Genomic DNA, 17,505 nt, shown 5'->3' on the forward strand with positions numbered 1-17,505 from the left:
GCGTACAGTTTTGGTCTCCAAATCTGAGGAAGGACATTATTGCCATAGAGGGAGTGCAGAGACGGTTCACCAGACTGATTCCTGGGATGTCAGGACTGTCTTATGAAGAAAGACTGGATAGACTTGGTTTTATACTCTCTAGAATTTAGGAGATTGAGGGGGGATCTTATAGAAACTTACAAAATTCTTAAGGGGCTGGACAGGCTAGATGCAGGAAGATTGTTCCCGATGTTAGGGAAGTCCAGGACAAGGGGTCACAGCTTAAGGATAAAGGGGAAATCCTTTAAAACCGAGATGAGAAGAACTTTTTTCACGCAGAGAGTGGTGAATCTCTGGAACTCTCTGCCACAGAGGGTAGTTGAGGCCAGTTCATTGGCTATATTTAAGAGGGAGTTAGATGTGGCCCTTGTGGCTAAAGGGATCAAGGGGTATGGAGAGAAGGCAGGTACAGGATACTGAGTTGGATGATCAGCCATGATCATATCGAATGGCGGTGCAGGCTCGAAGGGCCGAATGGCCTACTCCTGCACCTAATTTCTATGTTTCTATGTTTCTAACTTTAAACTAATTGATTTTTCTTCTCAAGTCAAGTCAAGTCAAGTTTATTCATCACATAGGCATACGAGATGTGCAGTGAAATGAAAAGTGGCAATGCTCGCGGACTTTGTGCAAAAAGCCAAACAACAAACAACCAAACAAACTCCAAACAGAATGGAACAGAATCACATATTATTTTACATATTAAATATTGTGGGCGGAAGGAAAAAGGGAAAAAAACAGCACTTTTTTAAAAAAAGCAGTAGAGTGGTGCAGTAAAAGTTAGTCCCTGGTGAGATAGGAGTTTACAGTCCTAATGGCCTCTGGGAAGAAAATGTTCAGAGATGTTCGATCTATTCTATTTCCACAGATGCGGCTGAGTGTTTCCAACATTTTCTGATCTTATTGTCAGTTCTCAGTCATCCATCTTGTGGTATTACGCAGGTGGAATTTTGCACTCTTATTATCATAGAATTATAGATTCAAGCTTATATTTCCTCTATTCTTTCAGTCCAGTTGAAGGGTCTCGACCCAAAACGTGGCCTATTGCCCTCAGTGATGCTGCTTGACCTGCTGAGTTACACCAGCTGCTTTTTTCTTTGCTTCCTGTCAGCTGATTGTTTCCAGCAGTAGGCTCTAATGTCCCTTGTCTAGTAGGAAGGAACTGCAGATGCTGGTTTAAATCGAAGGTGATACAAAATGCTGGAGTAACTCAGCTGGACAAGCAGCATCTCTGGAGTAAAGGAATGGGTGACGTTTCTGGTTGAGACTCTTCTCTCCAGAGATGCTGCCTGTCCCAATGTGTTACTCCAGCATTTTGTGTCCATCTTCAACTGCACCTTCTCAGTGTTATGCCTTTCTCTAGCCACTTTATTATCATATCACCTTTACTTTAAAAGTTAATATTGGGCGCTTTTCCCAACACTCTTTTATTCATTTTTTGCTTCAGAGGTATGAGTGACTATTGATTCTTTAAATTAGTTTGTGCACATGGCACTGTGGTAGAGTTGCTGCCTCACAGCTCCAGAGACCCAGGTTCGTTCCTGTCTGCATGGAGTTTGCACATTCATCCAGTGACCGCGTGGGTTTCCTCCGGGTGCTCCGGTTTCCTCCCTCATGCCAAAGACGTGCAGGTTTGCAGGTTAATTGACTTCTGTAAATTGCCCCTGGTGTGTAATTCTAAACTGGGATAACTAGTGTACGGGTGATCCTTGGTCGGCACAGACTCGGTGGGCTGAAGGGCACTGTTTCCATGCTGTATAAACTAATCATAATTTTTTCAGCTTGGCAGTATTAAGAAATAAAGAAACAAGGAAGCAAAATACTGGAGTAGCTCAGCAGGTCAGGCAGCATCTCCGGAGAATATGGATCAACGACCTTTCGGGTCAGGACCCTTCTCCAATCTAAAACGTCACCTATACATGTGTTCCAGAGATGCTGCCTGACCCGCTGAGTTACTCCAGCACTTTTGTGTCGTTTTTGTGACGAGCAGTTCCTTGTATCTAAGAAATAAATAGGTTTCCTTACTCTAGACTCCTGTGTCTGCACAAAAGCCTGTCAGGCCTGACATTACGAGGTCAGCTTCCTCTCTGCAGTGTGAGCGTTTCAGCTGTGGCTCCCCTGACTATGGACCTGATACAACTTATTTGTAAACTGGGGACAATCCCGAGCTGTGGACCCATAACCCACTGGAACAATTCAAACTCACATCTGATCATGTAATTAGCTGACAAGAAGATATTTCAGGAAGGAAGTAGGCCAGGTTGAAAAAACCTGGACACCCAATTTTGTGTCTCATAAAAATAGAGACAAGGAGTATAAAAGTGAGGAAAGTGTAATGCACATTTATAATGCTCTGCTTTGGTCACACCTATAGTGTTGGTTACAAAAGGAATTCCATTGATATTTGAAAGTACTATATTGCAGGGTTTAGGATAAAAGAGTGGGAGTTGCTCTATTTCCTGGTGGGCTGATATGGATTAAAAGGGCTGAATGACTGTGTATTGTTTAGTTTAGTTTAGAGATACAGTGTGGAAACAGGCCCTTCGGCCCACCGAATCTGGGCCGACCAACGACCCCCACACACTAACGCTATCCTACAACACATTAGGGAGAATTTACAATTATACCAAGCCAATTAACGTACAAACCCATACGTGTTTGGAGTGTGGGAGGAAGCCGGAGATCCTGGAGAAAACCCTTGCAGGTCATTGAGAGAATGTACAAACTCCGTACAGAAAAGCACCCGTAGTCAGGATCGAGCCCAAGTCACTGCCACTGTAAGGCAGCAACTCTACCGCTGCGCCACCGTGCGGCCCTGACATTCCCTGATTTCTTTTCTAACTAGATAACATGGCCCCTTGGTTGGTTTATCGTAACTGCTGTATAAATCTGATATGCATATCCGTTTTCATCCTTTCCCAAGCAGTGAGCAAACCAAAGGTGCTGCGTGAGCTGAGTCTCAGAATCATCATAGCTCTTCAGTATTGTAGTCCAGTTCCATGACTTCATGGCAGTTCTTAATCTTACCTTGTTGTGGAAGTAATTTAGCTTTGCAGACATAGTGTAGTCAGGATGGCAGGTATGCTCTCACAGCGGGATATGGAAGATCAGGCAAACCTCCAGTGGCAACGTCTGTGGGAAGTGCACTCAGCTCCTGACTGATCTCATGACTGAGCTGGAGTTGGAATAGAAACACTCAGGTTCATCTGGGATGCGGAGAGGAGGAGGTAGGAGTGAGATGGTGCAGGTAGATATGTGACCTCCAGGAAAGATAGTAGGGAGTTGGCAGAGCGCATCCTATGCTATTCCCAATTAAAACAAGTGTCCCTTTGGGATACTGTTGGGGAGGATGTCAATTCAGGACTAAGTCGCAGCAGCAATCTGGTCTATTGCACTGAGTCCGGCTCTGGGTGAAGTCAGAAAGGACTATAGTGATAGGAAACTCCATCGCTGGGGGGCAGTCAGGAGATTCTGTAGCCGTAAACCGGGCTCCGAGATGTTAGAAACATAGAAACATAGAAATTAGGTGCAGGAGTAGGCCATTCGGCCCTTCGAGCCTGCACCACCATTCGATATGATCATGGCTGATCATCCAACTCAGTATCTTGTACCTGCGTTCTCTCTATACTCCCTGATCCCTTTAGCCGCAAGGGCGACATCTAACTCCCTCTTAAATATAGCCAATGAACTGGCCACAACTACCTTCTGTGGCAGAGAGTTCCAGAGATTCACCACTCTCTGTGTGAAAAATGTTTTTCTCATCTCAGTCCTAAAGGATTTCCCCTTTATCCTTCAGTGGGATAAGTTGTGTTGTTTCCCGGATACCAATGGGTTGAGGATATCTCAGAGTAACTGCAGATCATTCTGCAGGGTGAAGCGTACAGACAAGATGGTTATGTGGCTGCACAGCTGGTGCGGGGTTCAGGTCTTTGGTTCATTGGGATCTCTTCTGGGACAAAGGTTGCCTGTACAAGAAGGACGGGTTGCACCTGGACTGGAGGAGGACCAATATCCTGGGAGAGAGATTTGGTTGAGGCTAAACTAGAGGAGGAGGGTCCCAGAGCAGAAAGAAGGCTGATGTGAAGTTGGCAGCAAACACTATAGTCAAAGACAACAGGATTAGCAGACAGGAGAGCCAAGAGTAAGGCAAAGAGAGAGGGAAAGCTGATCTGAGAGTATAGGCTTCAGCTGGACAGTATGGTGAAGAGGGCATTTGGCATGTTTGCCTTCATTAGAAAGGGTTGTGTTAAAGAAAGTTGGAACATCACGATGCAGGTATACAAGTAATTGGTGAGACTACTCTCGGAGTATTATGTGCAGTTCTGAGAGCCCAGCTATAGGAAGGATGCCATTAAGTTGGAAAAGGTGCGGAAGAGATTCACTGGGATTTAACCGGAATTTGCGGGGTTGAGTTACTGGGAGAGACTGGATAAGCTGGGACTTTTTAGTTGGAGCGCAGGAATCTGAGGCCTGATTTTATTGAAGTATGAAAAATGATGAGGGGCTTGCTATTTTTCTCCAGATCATGGATAAAGTAATTGGACCTCACACAGGTGTGCAGTACTCGTTGATGGCTATTACCATTTCAGCTGCTGTCAAATAGTCATTAAAATTGTTTGCTTATTTTGGTTCTTCTCATTGCAGCTTCCTGTACTGCAGTTAGTTTGTTTGGTTTGCCATTTTCAAGCAGTTGGTCTGCCATCTGTTAATGTTGTTGTGGTTTTTGTAATTTATCACTTGGTTTTCAATTATTCACTAAACTTTCTTGACATTGTTTCATGTTTGTGTTTTCTATCATTTTCTGTCAGAAAGTCTCCTACTGCCAATCCAGCAATAAGTTCTTCTCCATTTCTAATAACATCTTGCAGAGGATTAGTTTCATATGTGAGTCGTGCTCCCATTGGAGTGTGCCCCGTTATACAATTGGTATGTGGCATTGTGGAATACGTTTTCTGGCAGTGCTTTCTCCCATGTTTACAAACTGCTCCTAGTTTTCTGTGTGAGGTGTGATGTCCGTCCCTTCTTTGTTGAGGGACATTATGAAATCATTGCCAGTTTGCCTTCTTGACATTGAACTTTGTGTCAACTGGGTGAAACCAGACTCAGATGGAGCAGTGCTGAGGATGTGAGATTATACCCAAGAGCATCCTGTGGGTGAATACCTCAGAGCAACTGCTAACAACGGTTCCATAGGGAGTGTAGCCTCATTTCTAGTCTCCGTCATTGGAGAAACTTGGAAGCTTTGAAGTTACAATTCAGGCTTGGCTGGTTTGTCTTCACTCATGTTTCTACCAATTCTTCAGCTTCATTAATACTGTTATACCTCCAGTTACTTCTGGGACTGCTGAAGTTAGCAATGACAATTGAGTTATATTTAGATGCGTCATTGGTCCCAAGAATTCACATTTCTCATTTGGTATACATAGGTTGATATTAGTGACGGAACTCTGATTTCAGTTTAGTTTAGAGATACAGTGTGGAAACAGGCCCTACGACCCACCGAGTCCATGCCGACCAGTGATCCCCACATACTGACACTATCCTACACACACTAGGGACAATTTACATTTATATCAAGCTAATGAACCTACAAACTTGTACGTCTTTGGAGTGTGGGAGGAAACCCGGGCACCCACGTGGTCATAGGGAGAACATAAAAACTCTGTACAGACAGCGCCCATAGTCAGGATCGAACGTGGATCTCTGGCGCTGTAAGGCAGCAACTCTACTGCTGCACCTCCGTGCCGCCCTTTTTACGCTTACTACACAGAACATCCACACCATGGTTGTTGGAGTCTTCTCAACTGCTTCAAGTTGAGAAGACTCCAAATAAGATCATCTCCCTTGACTTCTCTGGTTTCCAGTATCTATTTAATGGGATCGTTATCAGATAAACTGATGTCACACTCCAGGTGGCTTATTTATTCAAGAACAAAAAATTCAAATTGTTTTGTGTTTAACAGTAATGCGTTTAAAACAAGATTCAGTGATAATACTAAATGGAGTTTGATCTGCATGATCAAATGTCCTATCTGGGCATTGTCAGGTTTCGTTAATTCTAAGGCATTTAAAATAAGGTGAACTTAAACGCTGAGTTTTAAAAACAATTTTATCCCCTCAGGTTTAGAAAAGCCACAGGCTGCATCCCAATGATCAGAAGAGATTTTGAGATATTGAGTTCTGCATTAAAGATGTCGCCAAATTAATAGCTTGTGAGAGGAGGGAAGCATTAAAGGATTTTATTTAAATCTATGCTCAGATGGATTAAAATTAATTTACTCTTATTGCGGCGGGGTCCATTTGATTGAAATGAATCCCGACGTCTGCTAACAATACAACTTGTTTGCTGCCAATGCTAAGGAAGTTGGGAATACATCGTTGAATGAATACAGGGAGAGTGTGGAGGAGGAAAGGTTGCTGCTAGCCAGCTGGCTCTGGGAATGTAGACTGGCTGAATGAGGGGAAAATTATTCCTTCAGGCCCAGAGCTTGTGGTGACAAGAAGCTGACTGGGAAAATTAAGGGAGGCCCACATCAAGATTATGTGGCACATTTTCATTATTCCTCTTGTTCTCAAAGATGGTTTGGGTTAATTGAATTGAGGTAATTTTTTAAAACAACTGTCAGTTTGCTTGTTCACTTACTAACTCTAAGATAAATCATACTTGGTATTTCCACTATATTCAGTTCACATGTAGAAAATAAATATGTTTGAAAATGAATGTAATGAGAGCTAGTTGAAGCAAAAGCATAACATGTCCTTTCTTTCTGGAAGCTCTTTAATTTGAGCTGATACCAATGAGGCTGAAATTCTCTGTCCCTTCCCATCTGCTGCTGGTCGGTACTTTTGGGCAGAGGAGAGAAACAAATTGCAATCTGGTATCTGCAGTGAGTCTGCCGTGGGACTCCCCTCTGGACTGATCCTGTCACCAGTTTGTAAAATAATTTGAAAGCTTGCAATTGTGAATTTGGCACAACTAGTTTGCTTCCACCCAAGTGAAAAAAAAAATGAACTGCGGATGCTGGTTAATACACGAAAGGACACAAAGTGCTGGAGTAACTCAGCAGATCAGACAGAATCTCTGGAGGAAATTTCTGAGTCTCGATCTGAAATGTTCTCCAGAGATGCTGCCTGACCTGCTGAGTTACTCCCACACTTTGTGTCCTTTTTTGCTTCTGCTCATTTTCCTGCCATTTTTTCCCCCAAATATATATTATATTATATGAAGGTTCTGTGGGCATCACAGGCTGAGCCAGCATTGAATTGTCCGTCCCTAATTGGCCTTGAGAAGGTGGTAGTGAGTTGGCTTCTTGAACCACGGCAGTCTGTAAGGACTGGATATACCCACAATGCTGTGAGGGAGGGACTCACAGGATTTTGATCCAATGATGGCGAAGGAACAATGACATATTTCCAAGTGGTGAATCGAAGGGCAACTTCAGCAGCATGGTGGCGCAACAGTAGAGTTGCTGCCTAACAGTGCCAGAGACCCGGGTTCGATCCTGACTACGGGTGCTGTCTGTGTGGAGTTTGTACGTTTTCCCCGTGACCCGCGTGGGTTTTCTCTGAGATCTTCGGTTTCTTCCCACTCTCCAAAGACGTTCAGGTTTGTAGGTTAATTGGCTTGGTATTAAAACATGTTTTAATTGTCTCTGGTGTGTGTAGAATAGTGTTAATGAGCAGGGATCGCTGGTCGGTGTGGACTCGATGGGCCAAAGGGCCTGTTTCCGCAATGTATCTCTAAACTAAACTAAAATTTAACTGAACTTCCAAGTGGTGGTGTTTCTATGCTTTTGCTCCCCTTTTCCTTCTAGTTGGTGGAGGTCGTGGGTTGGGAAGGTGCTGGTTAAGGAGTCTGGGTGAGTTACTGCAATAGATCCTATAGATGTACACATTGCTGCTCCATCGGTGGTGCAGTGAGTGAATGGTTGTAGACGTGATGCCTCTCAAGCTTCCTGTCAGGTGTTGAGTTTCTTGCATGTTGTTGAAGCTATGCGCATCCAAGTAAGTGGAGAGTATTTTATTGCACTTCTGACTTGAGCCTTGTGGATGGTGGATGTGCTTTGGGGAGTTAGGAGGTAAATTATTCGACGTAGACTTCCTGGCATCTGACTTGCTCTTTTAGCCACATTGTGTATATGGATACTCCAATTCGGTTCCTGGTCATTGGGAACATGGAGGTAATGCCATTGAATGTCAGGGGCTGATGGATGATTTTCTCTTGTTAGATACCATCATTGCCAGGCACTTGTAAGGTGTGAATGTTACTTGTCATTTATCATCCCAGGCCTGGATATTGGCCAGGTCTTGCTGCATCTGCTTGTGGATTGCTTCATTGTACGAAGAGCCGCAAATGGTGCTGAATATTGTGCTATCAATTTTATTGATAACATTTGAAAATATACACACAAGACATTCATTGAAAACACAAGAGACTGCATATGCTGGAATCTGAAATAGCATACAGAAGGCATCGAGTTGAGTTCTGAAACCTGATGCAAGGTCTTGACTCAAAACGATGACTTGCACCTCTTGCCTCCATGGATGCTGCATGACCTGCTTCATCTCTTCCAGCGTTCTGTTTATTTTCTACAGGACATTAATTTGTCTCCATTCACTGTTCCTAGTATGTCATTACATATACGTAGTTGCAAGATGTATATGATGTCCATATGGCATCAATATTTAGTTTAGTTTAGAGATACAGTGCGGAACCAGGCCCTTCGGCCCACCAAGTCCGCACCGACCAGCGATCCCCGCAAATTAACACAAGCCTACACAAACTAGGGACAATTTACACTTATACCAAGTATACAAACCCAAGCCAATTAACATACAAGCCTTTAAGAAGGAACTGCAGATGCTGGAAAATCAAAGGTGCACAAAAATGCTGGAGAAACTCAGCGGGTGCAGCAGCATCGATGGAGCGAAAGAAATAGGCAATGTTTCGGGCCGAAACCCTTCTTCATACAAGCCTGTACGATTTTGGAGTGTGGGAGGAAACTGAAGATTTCTGAGAAAACCCAAGCAGGTCATGGGGAGAACGTACAAACTCCCTACAGACAGCACCCATAGTCGGGATTGAACCCGGGTCTCTGATGCTGCGAGCACTGTAAGGCAGCCACTCTACCCCTGCGCCATGGTGCCGCCCGTTCTTTCCCAAACATTTTGTTAGGTAATGAATTTGAGAGATTTTCATGTGTGTTCCAGCCTCTCGCCATCCGGTGTTGAGAGGTCGCTAAATAGTGGCCCTTTTCCCCGAGAGCGCTTGAATTTGCTGCTCTAAACTTCAGCATGAAATCCTGTCCCTTGAAATGTGTCAGAATGGAGCATTCAGTTCAGAGGACCTGCAAGTGCCAGATACTGTAAACTGTATATTCCATCAAGTCAGTGATTGTCCAGCAGCAATTAATGTTTGTCTCAGTTTGCATCCATGGAAACAGCACATGGAGCCATGGAGCCCTGTTTTGTCCAGCTGTCTGGGTTGAGCATTGACAAAGACAAATGCAATCTTTCCCAGACCTTTTTTTACAAATACGTAATCCAGAGGGAGATGGATCTCAAAGGCAGTGGTGTGGAGACTCCAGCTGTGCATGGCACTTATAATGTTGAAGAATCTCTCCTCACAGGCCAAGCAAGGTCATGGTGCTTGTTTGGAAACTTTGGTGATGGGGCTTTCTGCCAAATGATTTCGACTGCCAGGAGAAACATCTGACAGGATCTGCCATTTACTGTTCCCTTTTCCTTCAGGACCTTAAGGTCATTTTGTTCATGCCACTGCCTGACTGACTTGTGGTCAGTGGCGTTCTTATGTATAAGCTTTTCCATAAGGGACAGGCAATATAGTACAGTCCAATTAAAATAAAAAATCCACAGTAACGTGGCCAGGCCCACCCACCCTTTAAAACACTGAGAACAGATAGAGTAGTGGTACTGAGTGTTTCCACACCCTGGGCCAACTCAATGTTTGAAGCAACCATTCACAAAGGTTGATCAGTTGATGGCCATATTAGGAATGCTTTTACCCCTTTCTCTGGAGATTTATAACGCACATCCCGCGGACATCATCCATTTTGAATCTCCAGAACAAATGGAAGATAACTCGGGCGACTGCTGCAGTTTGAAAGTAGGAAGTGGACCACACCTGCAGCATCAACAAGACCACCTTGCCCTTGATGACCAGCTTCACGAGGAAGCACCAATTTTACATTCCAGTTGCTGCTTTTACCTTGGCTATATTCTTCATGTAACTCTATGTGCATCCCCCAGCTCCCATGGACCATATTCCCAATAAAGGATGTCAGCCCAATTGCCAAAGAACATATTTGGTACTCTTTAATTTGAACTAATGTCTATCTAGAGCAGTTGTATTCAATATACCAAATCTCCATTTTCAATGGGAGTGTTATATGGGAGTATATTAAAGACTCTCAATCTACTGCTGTCTTTTGTCTGCCATCATTTCCTCAGGTTAGCTTACAGATAAAGTCACTTCTTCATCATATGGCCCAAACCGTGAACTGAATCATCATTCCAGTCCAAGCTGCGATGAAGTGGTGTACATTCACACGCATTTTGATTTGGATTAACCAGCTTTTTCTCGTGCTTTATGTGCGCATGGCCTCTCTCAGTCTTGATAAAGCAAATAAGAACTCGTCTATGAGCAGATTGTTTTTCTCTGATTATTTATTTAATTCCTCTGATGTTCCAAGAAATCCTGTATCATTGCCAACTTAGTTTTCTGAATGTACATTGTGTGCCTTAGATTAATCTCGACAAAGGTCACTGAGATAGTACTTGTGTGGTTTTTGAGCACATACCATATCCCACATTAAACTCTTAATATGCACATGGATTATAAAATGTTACTCTCCTATGCCAATTAAAAACAAAATAAATCTTTTTGTTTGTTAGACTGTCATTGCAATGAGAGCTTGTTGAAGCAAAGAGATAACATGTCCTTTCACTCTTAAAGCTGTCGAGTTACCACTGAGACTAATTAGGCTGGAGTCCTCTGTTCCATTACCATGTGTAAATGGGAAATATCGTGAGTAGAAGAGAGAAACTAATTAGATCCCACATCTTCATTGCTCCATATGGTGTTAGTATTGTGACTATAAGCCCTGGCATCATCTGACTTCAGGGTGTGGTCAAGTCATATTTAATGCTGTAGTTTTGGTTCAAAATCATGATGTCTTGGCCAGGATGCTTGGTCTTTCTCCTTGCAGCGAGCAACTGCAGCAGCTTGTATAAGGCAGATACCCTAATGCCACCATCTATGACTCTTGCTCTTGCTCCCCAAAATGCATCTATCCTGACTCCAGAACCTGTGCATGGGCAAAGATCGGCCAGCTATCTAATCCTGATAAAGATTTGCCACCATTCAGAAGCAGCAAGGAGGACCCTTTTTGTAGGTTATGGAATGGATGGAATGGAATGCTATTTATTGTCATTCAAACAACTAGGTTTGAACGAAATTGCATTTACTACAGTTTTTTACATTACAAAAAAAAAAGGGGCTTCTGTAAATTATTAATTGCTCCTGGTGTGTAGGATAGCGCTAGTGCACGGGTGATCGCTGGTCAGTGCGAACTTGGTGGAATGAAGGGCCTTGTTTCCATGCTATATCTCTAAACTAAACTAAACTAGTGTGTGAACGGGTGATTGATGGTCAGCACAGACTCAGTGGGCTGAAAGGCCTGTTACCATGCTGTATCTCTAAACTAAACTAAACTAAACTAAACTAAACTAAACCCGACCCAAAACATCTTTTGTCCATTCCCTCCACAGATACTGCCTGACCCGCCGAGTTCCTCCAGCACTTTGTGTTTTGCAGTACTATTAACCTGGAATTTTCACGCAGCAAGTTCACAAGAAAAGGTCAGTGGAGAAAATGAGAGATGTCTATGTTTTACCACATTTTTCCAGGGTTCCTTACCTAAAATATCTTGTGGAGTACAGTCCTGAAAAACAATTCCACAAAGCAGTTCAAGGCAGTTCGCACTGATTAGTGGTGAAAACCTTCTTTTTCCCCCCGCAGTGGCAAATCTTCACTGATGAATTGGAAAGCCAAAACTGTACCCGAATCAGGATTATATTCATGATTGTTTCTGATTTGTGCTAATTTAGTTTGTATACGACCAAAGGCAGCAATCACAGGCATTTCCCTTTGCACTGAGGAAGCTGAGGGGCTTGAAAGTTAAGCCTATATAAATCTCTTGATGCACACTAAATGTTATTGTTCTCCCTGCACTCATAACAAGTCTTATTCCCTCAGCGATCCATTTTGTTACAAACAGGAAACGTGTTCCAATTTTGGAGCAGGGGCCATCTCAGTTTAGTGTTTCAAATGTTTTCATTTTCAGTCCATTCACTCAGTCCTAGCTTCCTACTCTTATTTCTGGCACACCTCCTTCTGACTGTCATAGTTACTGTGCTTCCCTGGACTTGCCAGTGTTTCTCATTCAGACAAGGTTAACATTACAAAAACAGTAAATCTTAATTTCCCAGTTATTTCTTGCAATATTTCAGCTGAGAAAATGGATGCGTTTCATTCTGTCCAGAGTCTGTTTTGAACCGTGTGTAGAATGACCATTCCCACCCTTTTCTGCATCAGTCTGGAAATTTAGCCAGGAATTTCCTGGCATGCGTCATGCTTGTTTGCTGGATTCCAGCACCAGACATGCATCGAATGAAGGAAAATGAAAGTCTTGGAAATTGAGCTGATCCCTTGAATGCTTGCGTGAGGCATTGCTGGAGGATTTAGTCCAGGCTGTTCAAGATGCAACCATCTTTAGGCAGTATTTCACAGTACATAGCACCAGTCAGGAACCCACCAAGTCCCACTGTTACCTTACATTGTTCAGGATCCCAATGATGCTACTGACTCTCCACTCAATGGTCCCTTTCTCCCACTTTCCCCACCCCCACCCAGGTGGTTGTCCATCCAAACCCCAGTCAGCCTGGTACCCTCTCCTCCTCCCGAATCCAGCAATCCCCTGGTTCCATGACACATCCACTCTCCAACCCCTGATTGAGGTCTCATTTTCCACAATCCCTTCCCCGTTATCTTTGAGACTGTTTCACTGGCATGTGTCATTTATCATTGTTACTTTTTTGCATATCTTTAATTCATGTGTTCTATAACTCTCTACATCATCGTCTATATCTCTCATTTCCCTTTTACCGTGTTTTTCAGTCTGAAGAAGGGTCTCGACCTGAAACACCACCCATTCCTTCTCTCCAGGGATGCTGCCTGTCCCGCTGAGTTACTCCAGCATTTTGTGTCTATCTGCCATTATCTTTGATCCTGGTCCTGGACCACAGCCACACCTGATTAATTCCACCCCTCTCCCTCACCAGCCCTTGCCCCTTCATTGATTAACAACAAAAGGCTCTGGACTCCAACCTGATCATTGTTGCTGGTACTATGCCTATTATTTCTTGTTTCATCATCACTCCCATCCCCCCAAAACCTCATTCAATGAAACGATGCTTCATTGATACTTTATTGTCATATGTACCGAGGCACAGTAAAAATCTTTGTTTTGCAGAGAATCCAGTAAAATCATACTATTGATAAGCACAATCATAGCTAAGTACAAAAGTTCAAGTTCAAGTGAGTTTATTGTCATGTGTCCCTGATAGGACAATGAAACTCTTGCTTTGCTTCAGTGCAAGGATTATAGTGAAATAGTACACAAGAGTCGCCATCTTTCTGGCAACAACAGAGTTTCAAAGTTCTTAATAGTACAGTCTCGAGGCACCGATCCTTTTCTCCATCCACCACCATCTTGACATCTGCCCTTTGCCCAGCAACTGCCGCCATCGCCAACGTTCTCCACCCTCCTCACCGGGGTCGAGCAGGAGACAAGCCTAGGTTGACTCCCGGTTCTGCGGCCGGCAATTCTGGCCTGCTGTTGTGGTGTGGCCGCGGCTTGCCGGAAGCTTCTACAGCCCTGTGTGGCTCGCCGGGACCTTCTCCATCTTGCTACTGCCCTGGCTTTAATTCTAACCAACAGTCATCCAACCCAACCCTGGCTGACCTCTTCCAAAAGAGCCCTGCTTGATCACTGACTGTATTTCTCACACCTATTCACTGATCAGCTAACCTTACCCTCCCACTCACCAGCTCCACAATAGAATATCACTCATCATTCCCATATTACACCCACCTGATCTCACACCTCAGCCCTCTCCCCATCATTGCAACCACATCCCTTGACCTCACTCCTCCTACAGCCTTTCAGGTGCTGCTGAACATTGGAGCAGCAGGGCTATGACTGAGAGTGTCAATAGCCCAAAGTGTAATAACCACACTGCACACTTACACTGGACTCTTCTCATTGTACTTGGGACTGTGAAGAGCTTCTTGCCACTTTCTCAGCTCTCGTTTCACTGCCATCCTCACGTATGGTGTTATCTGACCAGTCCTAGAATCATGCAGACATACAGTGTGGAAACAAGCACTTCGTCCCAACTGGACATAGAGTCACACAGCACAGATACAATCCTGTTGGCCCAACTCGTCCATGCCGACCAACTTGACCTGGTCCCATTTGCCTGCATGTGGCCATATCCCACAAAACCTTCTTTGATTTTTCTTTTCTTTTTCTCTGTTCAGCTACCATGGTTTCAAAGTGCTTGACAGAAATCAACACAGATATCTTGGCTCCTGTTCCTCAGGGCTGATGGTGCAGGCTCTCTGATGCAGAGGGCGCGCTGCAGCATTAGAAGACGTGCTTTCAGTCAAAACTTTGAATCTTGGCCTTGTCTGCCCTCTCATCACATAAAGGATCATGTGACTCTATTTTCAAACAGAGGAATTCTCATTTGTGGCCAACATTTATCCCGAAACCTAAATTATGACAATATATTTCTTTGTTTGTAACATGTTGTTGTTCATTGACCACTTTAGTTTAGTTTACAGATACAGTGCAGAAACAGGCCCTTCAGCCCATCTGGTCTGTGCTGACCAGCAATCACCCCCTGTACTAGCATTATCCTACACACTAGGGACAATTTCCAATTTTATCGAAGCCAATTAACTTACAAACCTGTATGTCGGGTATGTCTGGCACTGTAAGGCAGTAACTTTATCGCTGTGTCACTGTGTTACCCTCAATGGGCAAGAAAATCTTGTGTTCAGAAATAGACTGTCACATTTCTTATAATAGAACAATGAGCACAGTCCAGTGGGTCTGATGTGCTTTTGGGGATCCTGATATCATGTGAGGTGCTGTGTAAATCCATGTCTTTCAGCATGTTCTGCATTATCCCATTCGCTTAGCTTTTTCAATAATCACATATAGGAGCCTATAATTTTCAAAATCTAAGTTAACATCCATCCCCTTGTGGGAAATTCTTGGAATGCGACATAATTAAAGAAATTTAAAGTGGTCAATAAGTTACTGCTTAGTGGAGACTTAACAATTTAGCTCTTCTGCCTCACAGATTAAAATAAGCAGTTTCCCAAAAGTTTGAGAGACAGAAAAATCACTAACTACTGTAAGCAGAGCTTTGCCAAGGTGGTAGTTTGGCAAGCCTTGTGGCTAAAGTTGCAAGAAACCAATTCCACATTTTTTTCCCCACAGCAAAGCATAGTTTTTCAATTCAATATTCAGCAGTTTAATTAAATTGTCAGGCCATTTTCAATTACCTTCTGGTTATAAAGGCTGTTCAGATAGATGTTTTCTATATTAAACCTAATGTGGATCAGTGCAGTAATGTAACAGATAAAACCAGTTAGCTCAACAGTAAAAACGAACGCGCAGTAATATAGCAGTTAAAAGCAATTGGATTGGAAACAAAATGAGTGCAGAACTGAGAGAATGATCATTTGACGTTGGCTAAATCAAAGCATCAATATATTGAATCAGATTTTAAATTAGTTTTGAATCAGAATTTAAGGCTAAAGTTGATTGAAAATGCAATAGTTTATTACTGTCCATCTGCATCAAGATTATATTAAATAAAATGTAAATCACTGCATATGATCAGGTCATTTTGAGTTGGGCATGATGTGACTGAAGGTTCGTACTTTATTTTAGGAGCATAGTTGATTGAGGTGGGAGGGGCCATGACATATCTTGCGGAAAGAGTTTGAAGTCGAGGGTGAGTCAGGACTTTGAAACAAAGAAAGTCTTGTATTCAGTGACTAAGAGCAGACATGGGACTAGTTTTGGATCACTCTGGAGCACAGAGCTAACACAGCTTCCTTCACTGATATTAACTTCTATGGTTTTTTATGGTTTCAATCAATTTTTACAGACCATTAAATATCATTTCTTAAGATTTATTTTTGCCCAACTTATGGTGCATTCATCCTGTAGATCCACAGCCACCAGGAATGTGTTACAGCTTTATCAAAGTTGCTTCACAGGGAGTACACAGAGTATGTTTCTATCTACAGCTGTGGTGAACAAAGGGAAGTAGACTGCAGTGAGGGGTGGGGGTGTACTGGTGTTTGGTTTCTGCAATCTATCTGTGTGAGACACCAAGTTGGTACTATTCATGTGTAAATCATCGGGAAACAATCTTTCTGACGCAAATCTAAATTTCAATTGCCAATTTCAGCCAACAGAATGTGGAATGGGGTTCACCCTGCTCTGTATGGAAACTGCCCTTGTTATTAAGTAACAAACCTCAATTATTTGCCAGCACAGGACACTTTGGGGACATTGAGCAATGTTTGGTGACTATTGTAGTGGCAGATCAGTAAGCCATTATGCCTATGTATGATAAAACATTGTACCAATATTGACAGCCTTCTTCTACACAAGATCTCAAAAACAAATGTTCTAATTTCAGTTAACTAACAACCCCCCCTTCCCCTTCCCCTTGCTCCACTGGATTCACACCCATTTCTCCTCTTCCCCCTGTCTCCTTCCACCTATATTTCTTCCTCTGGCATAGAAATGTGCACCTCTTCTGTCCTTGTCTCACACTTTTTGTCTCTTAACTTCTGGCCTTTGTCCAGCTTCTGCTAATCAAGGTCTAATCAAACCCTGAAGAAGGGTTCTGACCCGAAACGTCACCTATTTGTTTTCTCCAGATGTGCTGCTGACCCGCTGAATTACTCCGGCATTTTGTTTAATCAACTGACCCTCTACAATCGTATCCACCTATCACTTGCCAGTGTTTGTCTTGGCCCCATCTCTCTTCCAACTTTCACTCCCACCCCTCACTGCAATCAGTCTGAAGAAGGGTCTCCACCCGAAACATCACAAATCCATAATCTCCAGAGATGCTACCTGTCCTTCTGAGGCACTCCCGCAGTGGAAGCAATTCTTCCCACTCTTAAGGGGCTGTCCCACTTGGGCAACCTAATTGGCGAGTTTAGGAGGGTTTAGGAGAGTTTGAAAAAATGTCATGTTGAAGACCTCCTTTGACTATGTAGAAGACTAGCTACGACTAGCTTTGGGAAAATTGGACACTGGATAGTGGAGAGTGAAGACGACCTCCCTC

General features: G+C 43.3%; 1 protein-coding gene across 1 annotated transcript in view; it reads left to right on the forward strand.

The window, feature by feature from the left end:
* Positions 1-17,505, forward strand: part of LOC129708528 (tetraspanin-18-like) — a 126,399-nt gene that overhangs the window by 51,974 nt on the left and 56,920 nt on the right. Inside the window, exon 4 of the mRNA XM_055654331.1 lies at positions 11,830-11,919. The gene's annotated coding sequence lies outside the window, so the exon portion shown is untranslated. The remainder of the gene's footprint in view (positions 1-11,829; positions 11,920-17,505) is intronic.

This window comes from Leucoraja erinacea, chromosome 24, assembly GCF_028641065.1.
Source record: "Leucoraja erinacea ecotype New England chromosome 24, Leri_hhj_1, whole genome shotgun sequence".
Classification (NCBI taxonomy): Eukaryota; Metazoa; Chordata; class Chondrichthyes; order Rajiformes; family Rajidae; genus Leucoraja; species Leucoraja erinaceus.